General features: G+C 45.5%; 1 protein-coding gene across 1 annotated transcript in view; it reads right to left on the reverse strand.

Annotated features, from left to right (window-relative positions):
- GPR84 (G protein-coupled receptor 84) overlaps positions 1-17,036 on the reverse strand; it is a 101,234-nt gene extending 84,198 nt beyond the window's left edge. The window contains exons 1-2 of the mRNA XM_063957068.1: positions 16,955-17,036; positions 11,540-11,619 (exon numbers count right to left, since the gene is read on the reverse strand). The gene's annotated coding sequence lies outside the window, so the exon portion shown is untranslated. The remainder of the gene's footprint in view (positions 1-11,539; positions 11,620-16,954) is intronic.
- Between the last annotated feature and the right edge of the window lie 491 nt (positions 17,037-17,527).

Raw genomic sequence — 17,527 nt, forward strand, 5'->3', positions numbered from 1 at the left:
GTGTCGTCAAGTATACTATCCATCCATACCTGTGGTGCATTTCAGTTTTGCACAGTATACATATAGTAAGAGGACAGTGCATAATTTTGCTGACCACCAGTATATAATATATAGCAGTACGGTACAGTAGGCCACTGCTCTACCTACCTCTGTGTCGTCAAGTATACTATCCATCCATACCTGTGGTGCATTTCAGTTTTGCAGTTTGCTGACCACCAGTATATAATATATAGCAGTACGGTACAGTAGTCCACTGCTCTACCTACCTCTGTGTCGTCAAGTATACTATCCATCCATACCTGTGGTGCATTTCAGTTTTGCGCAGTATATATAGTAGTAGGCCATTGCTATTGATATATTACTGGCATATAATTCCACACATTAAAAAATGGAGAACAAAAATGTGGAGGGTAAAATAGTGAAAGATCAAGATCCACTTCCACCTCGTGCTGAAGCTGCTGCCACTAGTCATGGCCGAAACGATGAAATGCCATCAACGTCGTCTGCCAAGGCCGATGCCCAAAGTCATAGTAGAGAGCATGTAAAATCCCCCAAAAAAAGCTCAGTAAAATGACCCAAAAATCTAAATCAAAATCATCTGAGGAGAAGCGTAAACTTGCCAATGTGCCATTTACGACACAGAGTGGCAAGGAACGGCTGAGGCCCTGGCCTATGTTCAAGGCTAGTGGCTCAGCTTCACCTGAGGATGGAAGCACTCATCCTCCTGCTAGAAAACTTAAAAGAGTTAAGATGGCAAAAGCACAGCAAAGAACTGTGCGTTCTTCTAAATCACAAATCCCCAAGGAGAGTCCAATTGTTTCGGTTGCAATGCCTGACCTTCCCAACACTGGACGGGAAGAGCTTGCGCCTTCCACCATTTGCACGCCCCCTGCAAGTGCTGGAAGGAGCACCCGCAGTCCAGTTCCTGATAGTCAAATTGAAGATGTCACTGTTGAAGTACACCAGGATGAGGATATGGGTGTTGCTGGCGCTGGGGAGGAAATTGACAAGGAGGATTCTGATGGTGAGGTGGTTTGTTTAAGTCAGGCACCCGGGGAGACACCTGTTGTCCGTGGGACGAATATGGCCATTGACATGCCTGGTCAAAATACAAAATAAATCACCTCTTCGGTGTGGAATTATTTCAACAAAAATGCGGACAACTGGTGTCAAGCCGTGTGTTGCCTTTGTCAAGCTGTAATAAGTAGGGGTAAGGGCATTAACCACCTCGGAACATCCTCCCTTATTCGTCACCTGGACCGCATTCATCAGAAGTCAATGACAAGTTCAAAAACTTTGGATGACAGCGGAAGCAGTCCACTGACCACTAAATCCCTTCCTCTTGTAACCAAGCTCCTGCAAACCACACCACCAACTCGCTCAGTGTCAATTTCCTCCTTACACAGAAAAGCCAATAGTCCTGCAGGCCATGTCACTGTCAAGTCTGACGAGTCCTCTCCTGCCTGGGATTCCTCCGATGCATCCTTGAGTGTAACGCCTACTGCTGCTGGCGCTGCTGTTGTTGCTGCTGGGAGTCGATCGTCATCCCAGAGGGGAAGTCGGAAGACCACTTGTACTACTTCCAGTAATCAATTGACTGTCCAACAGTCCTTTGCGAGGAAGATGAAATATCACAGCAGTCATCCTGCTGTAAAGCGGATAACTCAGGCCTTGGCAGCCTGGGTGGTGAGAAACGTGTTTCTGGTATCCACCGTTAATTCACAGGGAACTATAGACTTGATTGAGGTACTGTGTCCCCGGTACCAAATACCATCTAGGTTCCATTTCTCTAGGCAGGCGATAACGAAAATGTACACAGACGTCAGAAAAAGAGTCACCAGTGTCCTAAAAAATGCAGTTGTACCCAATGTCCACTTAACCACGGACATGTGGACAAGTGGAGCAGGGCAGACTCAAGACTATATGACTGAGACAGCCCACTGGATAGATGTATTGCCTCCCGCAGCAAGAACAGCAGCGGCGGCACCAGTAGCAGCATCTCGCAAACGCCAACTCGTTCCTAGGCAGGCTACGCTTTGTATCACCGCTTTCCATAAGAGGCACACAGCTGACAACCTCTTACGGAAACTGAGGAACATCATCGCAGAATAGCTTACCCCAATTGGACTCTCCTGGGGATTTGTGACATCGGACAACGCCACCAATATTGTGCGTGCATTACATCTGGGCAAATTCCAGCACGTCCCATGTTTTGCACATACATTGAATTTGGTGGTGCAGAATTATTTAAAAAACGACAGGGGCGTGCAAGAGATGCTGTCGGTGGCCGGAAGAATTGCGGGCCACTTTCGGCATTCAGCCACCGCGTGCCGAAGACTGGAGCACCAGCAAACACTCCTGAACCTGCCCTGCCATCATCTGAAGCAAGAGGTGGTAACGAGGTGGAATTCAACCCTCTATATGCTTCAGAGGATGGAGGAGCAGCAAAAGGCCATTCAAGCCTATACATCTGCCTACGATATAGGCAAAGGAGGGGGAATGCACCTGACTCAAGCGCAGTGGAGAATGATTTCAACGTTGTGCAAGGTTCTGCAACCCTTTGAACTTGCCACACGTGAAGTCAGTTCAGACACTGCCAGCCTGAGTCAGGTCATTCCCCTCATCAGGCTTTTGCAGAAGAAGTTGGAGACATTGAAGGAGGAGCTAAAACAGAGCGATTCCGCTAGGCATGTGGGACTTGTGGATGGAGCCCTTAATTCGCTTAACCAGGATTCACGGGTGGTCAATCTGTTGAAATCAGAGCACTACATTTTGGCCACCGTGCTCGATCCTAGATTTAAAACCTACATTGTATCTCTCTTTCCGGCAGACACAAGTCTGCAGAGGTTCAAAGTCCTGCTGGTGAGAAAATTGTCAAGTCAAGCGGAAAGTGACCCACCAACAGCTCCTCCTTCACATTCTCCCGCAACTGGGGCTGCGAGGAAAAGGCTAAGAATTCCGAGCCCACCCACTGGCGGTGATGCAGGGCAGTCTGGAGCGTGTGCTAACATCTGGTCCGGACTGAAGGACCTGCCAACGATTACTGACATGTCGTCTACTGTCACTGCATATGATTCTGTCACCATTGAAAGAATGGTGGAGGATTATATGAGTGACCGCATCCAATTAGGCACGTCAGACGTATACTGGCAGGAAAAAGAGGCAATTTGGAGGCCCTTGCACAAACTGGCTTTATTTTACCTAAGTTGCCCCCCCTCCAGTGTGTACTCCGAAAGAGTGTTTAGTGCAGCCGCTCACCTTGTCAGCAATCGGCGTACGAGGTTACTTCCAGAAAATGTGGAGAAGATGATGATCATCAAAATGAATTATAATCAATTCCTCCGTGGAAACATTCACCAGCAATTGCCTCCAGAAAGTACACAGGGACCTGAGATGGTGGATTCCAGTGGGGACGAATTAATAATCTGTGAGGAGGGGGATGTACACAGTGAAAGGGGTGAGGAATCGGACGATGAGGAGGAGGTGGACATCTTGCCTCTGTAGGGCCAGTTTGTGTAAGGAGAGATTGATTGCTTCTTTTTTGGTGGGGGCCCAAACCAACCAGTAATTTCAGTCACAGTTGTGTGGCAGACCCTGTCGCTGAAATGATGGGTTTGTTAAAGTGTGCATGTCCTGTTTATACAACATAAGGGTGAGTGGGAGGGCCCAAGGACAATTCCATCTTGCACCTCTTTTTTCTTTCATTTTTCTTTGCATCATGTGCTGTTTGGGGACTATTTTTTTGAAGTGCCATCCTGTCTGACACTGCAGTGCCACTCCTAGATGGGCCAGGTGTTTGTGTCGGCCACTTGGGTCGCTTAGCTTAGTCACACAGCTACTTCATTGAGCCTCTTTTTTTCTTTGCATCATGTGCTGTTTGGGGACTATTTTTTAAATCTGCCATCCTGTCTGACACTGCAGTGCCACTCCTAGATTGGCCAGGTGTTTGTGTCGGCCACTTGGGTCGCTTAGCTTAGCCAACCAGCGACCTTGGTGCACCTCTTTTTTTCTTTGCATCATGTGCTGTTTGGGGACTATTTTTTAAATCTGCCATCCTGTCTGACACTGCAGTGCCACTCCTAGATGGGCCAGGTGTTTGTGTCGGCCACTTGGGTCGCTTAGCTTAGCCATCCAGCGACCTTGGTGCACCTCTTTTTTTCTTTGCATCATGTGCTGTTTGGGGACTATTTTTTAAATCTGCCATCCTGTCTGACACTGCAGTGCCACTCCTAGATGGGCCAGGTGTTTGTGTCGGCCACTTGGGTCGCTTAGCTTAGCCATCCAGTGACCTTGGTGCACCTCTTTTTTTCTTTGCATCATGTGCTGTTTGGGGACTATTTTTTAAATCTGCCATCCTGTCTGACACTGCAGTGCCACTCCTAGATGGGCCAGGTGTTTGTGTCGGCCACTTGGGTTGCTTAGCTTAGCCATCCAGCGACCTTGGTGCTCCTCTTTTTTCTTTGCATCATGTGCTGTTTGGGGACTATTTTTTAAATCTGCCATCCTGTCTGACACTGCAGTGCCACTCCTAGATGGGCCAGGTGTTTGTGTCGGCCACTTGGGTCGCTTAGCTTAGTCACACAGCTACCTCATTGTGACACTTTTTTTCTTTGCATCATGTGCTGTTTGGGGACTATTTTTTTGAAGTGCCATCCTGTCTGACACTGCAGTGCCACTCCTAGATGGGCCAGGTGTTTGTGCCGGCCACTTCGGTCGCTTAGCTTAGTCATCCAGCGACCTTGGTGCAAATTTTAGGACTAAAAATTATATTGTGAGGTGTGAGGTGTTCAGAATAGACTGAAAATGAGTGGAAGTTATGGTTATTGAGGTTAATAATACTATGGGATCAAAATGACCCCCTAATTCTATGATTTCAGCTGTTTTTGAGGGTTTTTTGTAAAAAAACACCCGAATCCAAAACACACCCGAATCCGACAAAAAATTTTCAGGTAGGTTTTGCCAAAACGCGTCCGAATCCAAAACACGGCCGCGGAACCGAATCCAAGACCAAAACACAAAACCCGAAAAATTTCCGGTGCACATACTAATTTTTATATGTGCTTAGTGCCCCCCCCCCTGCACAAGGCAAGCCCAGGGCCAGTGCTACCATTAGGCAGCTTTAGACAGCTGCCTAAGGGCGCCAGTTACTTAAGGGCACTGCTGAGTTCCCCGCTGAGTCCAAAAAAAAAAAAAAAAAAGAAAACTAAGTATTTCTCTTTCAGTATGTGCAAGCCCCAGCTCCCCGCCACTGCAGCAGTGGTGGCTGCCCCTTCACTCTCCTGCAGTCCACCCTTCCCTCCGTATACTGCCAGCCTGTCACTCACAATCACATAGGAAGCTCCGGCCCCTGAGCAACACGAGGAGCTGTGGCTGCTACTGCCACATCGAGCAGGCTAAGGCGTGTCTGTAATGCCTTTTTGTAGGAGAAAGTGGGGGATTGTCTGTATTAATGAGTGTGTGTGTGGGAGGAGGTTAATAAGTGCTAGCAGGTTGAGTGAGTATGTGTGAGGGTAGGGGTGGATTTATTGAGTGCTGGTGGTGAGTGTGTGTGTGTGGGGGGGGTGTTAATGAGTGCTGACAGGGTGAGTGTCTGTGTGGGAGGTTAATGTGTCCTGAAAAGGTGAGTGTGTGTGAGGGGTGTGGATATATTGAGGGTGAGTGAATTTGTATGTAAGGTTTTAACGAGTGCTGGCAGGGTTTGTAGGTGTGGGTTAAAGAGTGGTGGCTGTGTGTGTGAATGAGTGCTGTCAGGGTTAGTGTGTGTGTCTGTGTGTGCGTGTGTGGGGGGGAGTTGATGGGTGTTGACACTGATTGGGGCAAGATGTGTAGCAAAAATATGCATTGGGGGCATTGTATGGCATAATTTACACTACGTGGCATACAATAAATTTGGGGCACTGATGCGTGGCATATTTTGAATTGGAGGGAGCAGGGGCGGTGGGTGAAATGTTGCCCAGGGCGCCCGGAAATCTTGCATCGGCCCTGCAACCGCCACTGATAATTATCATGTAACAAGCTTTGCTCCTTCAAGCTTTTGCAAGTTTGCTCCTCAAAAAGCGCAGTTTATGTAATACAGTGCTTCAGATATATGCAGGTCCAATGATCATGGTAAACCACTTAGCAGGTTCTCTCTCTGGTGCGATGATTGAGCACTCAGATCCACAGACACACACACAGCAGAATTGTTAGGAAAATCTGCAGCCACTTGGCATTAGAGATGTGTCACGGTCCATTTTTGCTGGATTTGACTTTGACTCATCGTCCAGCTTTGGATTTGGCTTTGATAAACTGCTATGACTGGTTTCGGATTTGCATTTTTTTTTTCTTAATAGACAAAAAAAGCTAATATCACATACTGTAATTTGGGCCTTTTTTTGTTCCTAGAATATTATTGACCTCAATTACATTAATTTCCAGTCATTTCCACTCAGTTTTGACTATCTCACAGCTCACAATATTGTTTTCACCAATATTGCCCAAAGGCTGCAGCAAGCTGTATGGTTACTAAGCAACAAAGCAATGGCACAAACACACGCCAGTTTATACCACATCTATGAAACATTGCCACAGCGTACTGAGGTATATTCTACCCAGCTCGAACAAAGGGCACTAAAGTAAGGTGCACCAAACAGTACAAACGATATAGTGTATGTATACTTTATATATATTATTTTTCATTTTTTTTTTTACCTTGCAGCTCAGTTCAAACTGCGTGGATCACAGGGCTTATAGATTCACATGAACAAAGCACAGTAGTGTAAAGCCCACCAAACAGTACAAACCATATATACCAGTATATATATTTTTCAGGGTTTTTTTTTAACAGGGCTTATAGATGCATGTGAACAAAGAGCACTAGAGTAAAGCACACCAACCAGTACAAACAGTAGATATATATTTTTACTTTTAAAACTTGCAGCTCAGTTCAAACTGTATGGATCACAAGACTTATAGATGCACGTGAACAAAGCGCATCAACCAGTACAAACAATAGATATGTATAAGTAATTTTATTTTTCTATTTTTAAAACTTGCAGCTCGGTTTAATCTGTGTGGTTTACAGGGCATATAGATACACATGAACAAAGAGCACTAGGGTAAAGCGCACCAAACATTACAATTTACAGCAGAGTACTGTGCAGCATATAGCAGCATACCCCATATTCACAGTCACTATATAGACCACAGCCACTTGTGAGTCTGGAGTCTCTGGACACATCACAGCAAATACAGTAGAGTACAGTGCAACACACAGCAGCCTGCAGCATGCCCCTATATACACAGTAACTATACTGCACAGCCATAATTAGTCTGGACTCTCTGGATGGACACAGCAAGCCTAAACAACAGAGTATAGCGCAGCGTGCCCCTATATACAGTCACTATCACACCAAGGGTGGGTTTAAATGCAATTTTCTCAAACTGACATTTTTCATGTGGTTTGATGACTGGTTTGTAAACTGTACGCAAATGGCAACACTACTGTAAAGCATAAAAGTAATTAACTAGAATTCAAGCTTTAGATAAAAGTACAACACTCATTCATAACTCCCAACATGCCAATTCCAGGAGAAAGTTGATGAGAAAGGTGTTTCAACACAAGTGATAGCAATCATTAATTGGGAGAAAAGTCCAGGTGCAGAGCATTTTGTCTATCCCGGAATGGATCATGTTGGAAGATATGCTCATTTCTAGACCTTAGGCCAGAGGTTCTCAAACGTGAACTTCAAAGCACCCCAATAGTCCAAGTGTTATGTACTGTATATCATCCATGGCTCAGCACAAATGGGAAAATCAAATTAACTGAGGTGCTAATTAAGTCACCTGTGGTCAAGCATGGATAAACTTAAAACTTGGACCGTTGGGGTGCACAATCTGCCTATAAAAAAAAGATCTAAAATATATATATATTCCCTCATGCCCTCCAAGCAGCTTTACCCCAGAAAGAAGTCATTTCAATGAAATACATAAATGGTAGTTATATAGTCCAGAAAGAAACTATTTCAGGTTTCAACAAAATATATATAAATTGTAATAAATAAAACATTGGACATTAGTCAAGATCTTTAACCTACCTAAGCACTGGTATCCGGACTCCAGGTCGACACCAAAAATGTCGACACGCCTTAGGTCGACATGGACAAAAGGTCGACATGGGAAAAGGTCGACATGAGTTTTTCACATTTTCTTTCATTTTTTAAACTTTTTCATACTTTACGATCCACGAGGACTACAATTGGGAACGGTAACCTTGCCCGAAGCATGGCGAGTGAAGCGAGCCATGCGAGGGGACGTGGTGCACTAATTGGGGTTCCCGGTCACTCTACGACGAAAATGACACCAAAAAAAACATAAAAAACTCATGTCGACCTTTTTTCATGTTGACCTTTTGTCCATGTTGACTTAAGGTGTGACGACCAATTGGTGTCGACCTAAGGTGTGTCAACCTTTTTGGTGTCGACCAGGAGTCCCATACCGCTAAGCACTACACTACCTTGTCAGGTTTCCACTGCAGAAGAGAGACTTGTCATACTGGAAACCAGACAGGGTTGGTACCTCTAAGCTGGCCATACACTAGGCCAGGCAATCCTAACCTCGGTCCTCAAGTGGTATCCATGTTTGAGCACAGGTGACTTAATAGTACCTCAATTATTTTGATTTAACCATCTCTACTCAATTAAAATATATTTTTCACTGCGCTTGTGTGATTTTTAGCAGCTTCTGTAAAGATAAACAATACTGACTCTAAAAAATAGAAGCGCTTGTAATTTGTTAAAAAAATGCTCATACCTAAAAAAAGAAAACTGTTAGTTAGTTATAATGAATACAGCTCCTTTGGGTAATATGTGGAGGTATTTTGTAGGTTTTTTAATTGCTGGGGGTTCCGTATTAGTGATCCAGGTTTTACTGTCCAGTAATTGACTGACCCTGGCTCTCCCTACCTTTTGTGAGCCGCCAATCGCGACTCACTAGTGGCGTCCCGGCTCTGGTTCCCTCCTGCAATGAGTTGCGTTATACGTTCGTTTTGAGATCGGCGCTTGGTGATGACGGAGGCAGGAGTAGCGGAAGCGGGATCTGACGTCATCACCAAGCGCCGATCTCAAAACGAACGGATACCGCAACTCATTGCAGGAGGGAACCAGAGCCGGGACGCCACTAGTGAGTCGCGATTGGCGGCTCACAAAAGGTAGGGAGAGCCAGGGTCAGTCAATTACTGGACAGTAAAACCTGGATCACTAATACGGAACCCCCAGCAATTAAAAAAAACTTACAAAATATCTCCACATATTACCCAAAGGAGCTGTATTCATTATAACTAACTAATAGTTTTCTTTTTTTAGGTATGAGCATTTTTTAAACAAATTACAAGCGCTTCTATTTTTTAGTCATCTCTACTCAATGATGGATATCACTAAAACCTAAACTGGTAGGGGTATATATTCTAAATTGCGGGTTTTTAGAAGTGGAAATGTTGCCTATAGCAACTATTCAGCTTCTACTTATTCATCTAGCACCTTCTAGATGATAATAGCTAGACTCTATGAACAACATCTCCACTTCTAAAAAACAGCAATTAGTAATTATACCCCTAAGTGTGCCTTGAGGATCGAGGATGGGAATGCCTACCCTAGACAGGCCCGGAAACAGGGGGAGACAACAGTCCTGAATCCCTGAGGATCAGAGGGCGCTGAGGATCAAGAGCACAAAAAAAACATGGCCGCAGCACCTATTAATTCTTTTTATACTGGATGATATCCATGTACTGATCCCCAAGATTTCTGTTGCCAGTCCTGACACTAGATCAACTTTAACCCAACTATCCAACTAGTTGTTTGATTGGAATGAAAATAAAAATCTGGTCGTATATAGGAGCAACAGACAATCAGCAATGTGCTCGCAAAACCTGGAAAACGGTAGTTCAGAGAAGTTGTTTACCAGATTTTCATTTCAACCAACCAACTAGTTGGATGTTTGGGTGAATGTTGGTCTAGTGAGTGTATGGTCAGCTTACCAAAAGTCAATGTTTCCCAACTCCAGACCTCAAGGACCCCTAATGGAGCATACACACGGGGTGACTTGTGCTGTGTGCTAAGCAATCTAGGTTAGCACAGATCACTCAGCACACATCGCTATACACACAGCGATGTGTGCTGCGCGATCTGTGCTAATCAGTGTTCTTTATGCACATGCTAGGCTATCTAACTTGATCCTGCCTGCATGTGCTATGGGGGTGTTCATGGAGTGATCCGTGCTTTATTTCTAAGTGATCTATACAAATCCCGTGTGCATGCCCCATTACAGTGCATGTTTTCCTAGTTAGCGCACAGGTGTATTCATTACTTACTGACACATTTTAAAGGATCCACAGATTGTGCTAATTATTTCATTTGTGATACTGAGGAGCTATCAAAAACATGCCCGGTTAGGGGTCCCTGAGGACTGGAGTAGGAAAACGTTGCTGTTAGTGAAGTGGGCAGGCCTGGCGACAGGGGGGTTCAAAGGGGACAGCTATACCGGGCCCCATGGTTCAGAGGCGCCCCAAGGCAGGGGCACAAAACACGGGTGCTGGAGCGCTTATTAATACTCTTTACTCCCCTAAGCCTGCCAATTAAGTAAAAAAAAAACAATAAGCTGGCCGCACCTCCATTCCCCTTCTGCCCCCCCCCCCCCCCTTCCTGGTTACACTTGGTCCGGTTTGGCGATCCTTCCTGCGCTGCCGACGTTGCAACGCATAATCCTTCCATGCTGTTGCTACTGTGTTGAGGAGGAGCAGATGATCATCCCTGAGCTCATCTTGACAAAGGGGCATGCTAGCCCCGAAATGTTGTAATATCATGGAGTGATTCTCTAGTACACGATTTTGTTTTGGAAGTCTCCGAGTGCCGCTGCATTTCTTCCTGCTTTTACCTAGCCTATTTCAGCCAGAGGGCACCGAAGCACATCACTTTACGAGTGGGAGTGCCGGCCCATGTGATTATAGATAATATATAAATATATATATATATATATATATATATATATATATATATAATATAAATATATAAATAAATATATATATAAAAAAAAAAAAAAAATATATATATATATATATATATATATATATATATATATATATATATATATAAAATTATTAACTTATATGTGTGCGAGTGTCTTGAGAAAGGTTGATAGAGGGACCCCAGAGAGATACATGTACTGGGCTCCAAAATTTCTGTTGCCGGCCCTGGGAGTGTGGGTGGTGGTCGTGGTGGTGGGGGGGAGGGGGGCTGCAAAAATAGTGTCCCTTCCAGTGACTAACAATCCTGCTCTGAAAATGTATGTTGCTCTGACTGATACTAATGGATTGTGTAACTGGGTATATTAAAAAGATTTGGACCTTGTAGTTAAAACTATACTGTCCGAGTGTACCAATATAATGGGCAATGGTTACTATTGTCTTTAATCATACCAAATGAGCCCCATGCATGGCTCATTACAGATTGTAGATGCTAGGAATTATTGCTTGACATAATAAAGTCTGTATTACATTGCCACTTACCTCTGGTAACTCCATCCACCATGTCAATGGCAAACATACTGTACCTCCCCCTAATCAAGTACTGGCTCCGGGAATTGCATCTGTAAATAGTAAATCTGTAGTAAAGCTTGTTTATCAGAAGAACATTAGGATGTAACTTCTCTCAACAATGCACCATTACATTTCTGGCAGACCTTCAACTTCAGGAGATATCACTGCTCATGTTTCATAGCTTGGAATCATTTAGGGTGCAAATGCTCATTTGCCCTGTGAGTTATGAAGCAGTGTGAGTAGGATCTTGTTCACCAAAAGGTACTATAATTAAATCGTGGTAACTTGTATGAAACCCTCTTTGTATCCAACCACCCAGAGCTGGATTAAGTTTTGGGGGGCCCACGGCACTTAAGACAGGGGGGCCAAAGGGAACAGGGGGAGGCGTGGTGCATATCTCCCAACATGACCCATTCCAGGAGGGGCAAAGTGCTCTCTACATGGACTTTCCTCTTAATATATGATTGGCGTTACCTGTGTCGAACTATTTAATTAATAAGAAAGGTACTTCAACACAGGTGATTGCGATCAAAAATTAAGAAAGACGTCCAGGTAGCATTTTGTCCCTCCTGGAATGGGCCATGTTAGGAGGAATGGATTGTGTATATTAAAAAATTCTATAAAGTTTTCTTGGAGTGGAACAAAGACAACTTAAACAACCCTAAAATACACATAGAAAAATAATGCATATAATATATCTTGTCACATGTAAGAACAGCATTTAGCCTCTGTACTACTTACACACTGGGACAGGACTCAGGAGGATTCTCTGTGTGTGTCTCTCTAGACCTGAGTACTCTCATTAGGCAAAAGGTTACAAAGGACCCAGACACCCAGGTGGGGAGGAAGAGAAGCTGAGATCCCTGGGTCACTTACAGTTCTCTCCCCCCTCTTATCTCTCCTCTGGTCGGGAAGCTCCATCAATAGCTCATGAAACCTGATAATACTGTGTCTGTGCCTGCACTGCATTCTATCCTGCTTACATTCTGGCTGCCAGGTTCGGCTCCTGCACAAGAGGGAGAGCTAGTGATTTCAGTGTGCTCCAGCCGAGGGGCCCCCTGACAGAAGGGGGCCAGGGGTACAGTATCCCCTGCGCACTCCCCTTAATCTTGCTCTCCTACAATTTTCAAAACAACATCAGAACTTTTATGTTAAGTAGAGTGGATTGATTTACAAGCACAGACACACCATCCAATTCTGTACATTGTAGGATACGGGAAGCTATGTAGTTTCTCCTCCCAACTCTCTGACAGTGTTGAGGTCATGCAGCATCATTAAGACATCTGTACTCTACACATGCTCCAGGATACTTGCACCTCACAACCCCCTGACATAATGGGCCATATGATATGTGTCTCCCCCTACGCATTTTTGGCAGCCCTGTTCAGGGCTTCTACATCTGTAACAGGTGCCACATGCATTAAATCATGGAATTCACAGAAACATAGAATTTGATGGCAGATAAGAGCCATTTCCCGATCACGTGACCGGCAGAATGTAGATGAATTTCGGATGACGGATCTGGAACATGTGACATAGTGATCATATGACCGCATCACATGGCAGCGTTAGATGACGCTGTGATCCGAGTACAGTGAAGTGTTCCATCCAGTGTGGCACGTGACTACTCATGTAGCAAAGTTTGTGCACGTGACTAGATGTGTCACGTGACTGCCCGGGTTGTGGCCACTAGAGCGGGCTCTGTTAACTGGAGACTGTGAGACACAGAAGCCTACACAGTCTGGTTAGAATTATACATCTAGTGTCCACAAACGAGAGATCATGTGACATGAAAGATTTGGAATCAAAAGTTATTTCATTTAGTAGGAATGATCGTTTTTTACTATAAAGGAATGAAATGAAGGTGGGTTTGCCTCCTATATAAAATAATTGTTTATAAATGGTGTTTTTTACGTATTAGCCATATATCAATTAATGTAAGTGCAGACAGGTGTTGTAATGATGTGTGATTAACCATCCTTTAAAAAGGGCATTTGGAGCACAGAGTGTTACCTTTGACAAAGCTGCCCCTTGTTACAGCGAAACGCATAAGGACTTTGGGGGTCATTCCGAGTTGAGCGCTAGCGCAGCGATCAGGCTAAAATACGGCATTTCTGCGCATGCGTATGCCCCGCAATGCGCACGTGCGATGTGCGGGTATAAAGCCCGCTGTGGTTGTGCACAGGTTCTAGCGAAGTTTTCAGTCGCACTGATGGCCGCAAGAAGATTAACAGGAAGGGGGCGTTTCTGGGTGTGAACTGACCATTTTCAGGGAGGGTTTGCAAAAACGCAGGTGTGTCTGAAAAAACGTAGGCGTGGCTGGGCGATCTCTGGGCGGGTGTATGACGTCAAATCCAGACACGAATAGGCTGAAGTGATCGCAAGCGCTGAGTAGGTTCAGAGCTACTCAGAAACTGCACAAACTGTTTTTGCAGAGCTCGGTTGCACATGTGTTCGCACTTCTGCAAAGCTAAAATACACTCCCCAGTGGGCGGCGGCATAGCGTTTGCACGGATGCTAAAACTAGCCAGCGAGCGATCAACTAGGAATGACCCCCTTTGTTCTTTTGGACCTTGGGACATTTATGTGACATCCAGATACTGTACTTGGACCGTGGACTTACAAGCCTGGGACTTTGCTGCATTGCTAAACACGGAGGAAACCACACCATCCCCCACACTGGGGGTCATTCCGAGTTGATTGCTCGCTGCAGATTTTCGCAGAGCAGCGATCAGGTAAAAAAATGGCAAAACTGCGCATGTGTATGTACTGCAATGCGCACACGCATCGAACGGGTACAAACAGCATCGTTGCTGTGCAATGCTTCTAGCGACGATTCCAATCGCACAGCCGATCGCAAGGAGATTGACAGGAAGAGGGCATTTATGGGTGTCAACTGACCATTTTCTGGGAGTGGTAGGAAAAATGCAGGCGTGACCAGGCGTTTGCAGGACGGGTATCTGATGTCAATTCCAGGACCTCCGTCGCCAGGATCATAGCACAGGATATGTAACTTCAGGGCTGGTCTTGTTTTGTACAAAATGTTTTTGTACTGCTCGGCTGCACATGCGATTGCACACTTGCAAAAATCCACTCCCCCGTGGGCGGCGACTATGCGTTTGCACGGCTGCAAAATGTAGCTAGCGAGCGATCAACTCGGAATGAGGGCCAATGAGTCCCATTAAGACAGTCTACTGCTTTTAATGTCCACCTACCATTGGAATCTGTCCCATGAGTCTGACTGATTGAGCTACCAGAAACTGGTTTTTATGCTCCATTTTTTATGCTGCTGAATGTTTAATTCATTCAGTGCTTTATTTTAATAACATTTCTTAATCCACTCATACACGCCTGTCTGCATATATTAATGTGTTAGCGCTGTTCTTGGGGTAAATTTACTAAGATGGGAGTTCTATTTAAGATGGGATGTTGCCCATAGCAACCAATCAGATTCTACTTCCCATTTATCTATCTATCACCTTCTAGAAGATAATACCTGAAATCTGATTGGTTGCTATGGGCAACATCCCATCTTAAATAGAACTTCCATCTTAGTAAATTTACCCCCTTGTGTTCAGTTTTTTATGCCCATTTGTGACATCTAGTCTGCCCTAAACACACATGCATGCACACACTTACACAGTAGGATTTATTTTTGTCAGGAGAAAATTAACCTACCAGTATATTTGTGAGAGGAAACCGGCGTACCCGGAGGAAACCCATGCAAGTACAGGGAGAATATATAAACTCCACACAGTTAAGGCCATGGTGGGAATTGAATCCACGACCTCAGTGCTGTGATGCAGTAATGCCAACCATTACACCATCCATACTCCCCTTACACCATCAGTACTGCCCATTCACAATGGTTATGACTACTGTTGCTGTGGTATCTGTCTGTCGATGGTACTAATTTATAGTGATGAGCGGGTTCGGTTTCTCGGAAACCGAACCCCCCCGAACTTCACCCTTTTTACACTGATCCGAGCCATACTCGGATTCTCCCGTATGGCTCGGGTAACCCGAGCGCGCCCGAACGTCATCATCCCGCTGTCGGATTCTCGCGAGATTCGGATTCTATATAAGCAGCCGTGCGTCGCCGCCATTTTCACTCGTGCATTGGAAATGTTAGGGAGAGGACGTGGCTGGCGTCCTCTCCGTTATTGTTGAACTTGATTGTGCTGTGCACTATTGCTTAATTGTGGGGAGGGCTGGGGAGGAGGAGTACAGTGCAGAGTTTTGCTGATCAGTGACCACCAGTTATCCGTTCTCTGCCTGAAAAAAACGCTCCATATCTGTGCTCAGTGTGCTGCATATATCTGTGCTCACACTGCTTAATTGTGGGGACTGGGGAGCAGCTGTATTATATAGCAGGAGTACAGTGCAGAGTTTTGCTGACAGTGACCACCAGTATACGTTGTCTGCCTGAAAAACACTCCATATCTGTGCTCAGTGTGCTGCTTTATTGTGGGGACTGGGGACCACCAGTATAATATCATACCTCCCAACTGTCCCGATTTTCGCGGGACAGTCCCGTTTTTTGGGGACTGTCCCGCTGTCCCACCCGCGGGCCACAGTGTCTCGCGGTGGGGCGGGTCAGTTGGGAGGTTCTGTCAATTGCTGCTCTGCTTAGCAGAGGAGTGGTGAATAGACGCTGTGCGCATGTGCACAGCGTCTATTCAGTGGAGTCAGAGGGAGAGGGAGCATGCCAGCGGCTCACAGAGCGCTGGGCATGCCCCCTCAGTGCCGAAAACGGAGGTGTGGCTCGCGATCGCGGGTCCTCCCGTGAAGCCACGCCCCTTTCCATAGGCCACGCCCCCTTTTCGGGAGCGCTCCGCAAAGAAGCAAAGTTGGAAGGTATGTAATATTATATAGGAGGAGTACAGTGCAGAGTTTTGCTGACCAGTGACCACCAGTATATAATATATAGCATTACGGTACAGTAGGCCACTGCTGTACCTACCTCTGTGTCGTCATTAAGTATACTATCCATCTACATTCTATACCTGTGGTGCATTTTAGTTTTGCAGTTTGCTGACACAGTGACCACCAGCAGGGCCGGATTAACAATGGGGCAGATGGAGCTGCAGCTCCAGGCCCCCCATTGAAAATAGGCCCACAGGACCCCAAACCAGCTGACCGCAGCTCCGACCACAGAAGTCTGAAACTGCCATTTCAGTCCTGAATTCTCCTGAGGCTCCGCCCCCGGATCCGTCCATAGCCCCGCCCCCTGGCCTATCCAAAGTTATTATTGATGCCTTACCCTCAGACTCGGTTAATCCCAGATGGGCCCACTGCTCTGCAACTCCTCCCACTATCGGGGGCGTGGCCAAGACAGGGTCGGGCTGGTGGCCGGTGACAAGCTGAGCTGTATACAGTACTTACTACTTCTCTACTCCAGCTGCTGAGGCGGTGCTGCACTCTGCTGTAACGCTGAGGAGATTCCTGATCAGTGCAGGAACTCCTCAGCAGTGTGTGCTGTGCTCCTATTGGCTGAGTGACACATCACACAAAGTCACTCAGCCAATCAGAGCACAGACACCCCCACCCCCACACACCAACTACCCGGAGAGCAGGCTGAATGAAGGATGATATTGCAGGCAGCTTAACACAGGAAAAATGGTAAGTCACCTGTCAGTGTGTTCCACATACACTATAAATGTGTATAGTACTGTACAGGATAATCACTTTTATAAGCATGACCCCCTCACCAAAACCTACAAGTTCCATCTCTACCCTCTGCATGTACAGTAGCAGCCCCTCTTGTAACACCCACCCTGCTCTATAGCAGCATGTGTACAGATATCTCTATACTATGTATACAATATGTACTGTGCATATAAATGTATATTATGTATGTGTATTCTATGTGTGTGCTTAATGTATGTATGTATGTATGTATGTATATATATATATACACACACACACACACACACACACACACACACACTAAATATG

This window comes from Pseudophryne corroboree, chromosome 2 (assembly GCF_028390025.1).
Source record: "Pseudophryne corroboree isolate aPseCor3 chromosome 2, aPseCor3.hap2, whole genome shotgun sequence".
Lineage (NCBI taxonomy): Eukaryota > Metazoa > Chordata > Amphibia > Anura > Myobatrachidae > Pseudophryne > Pseudophryne corroboree.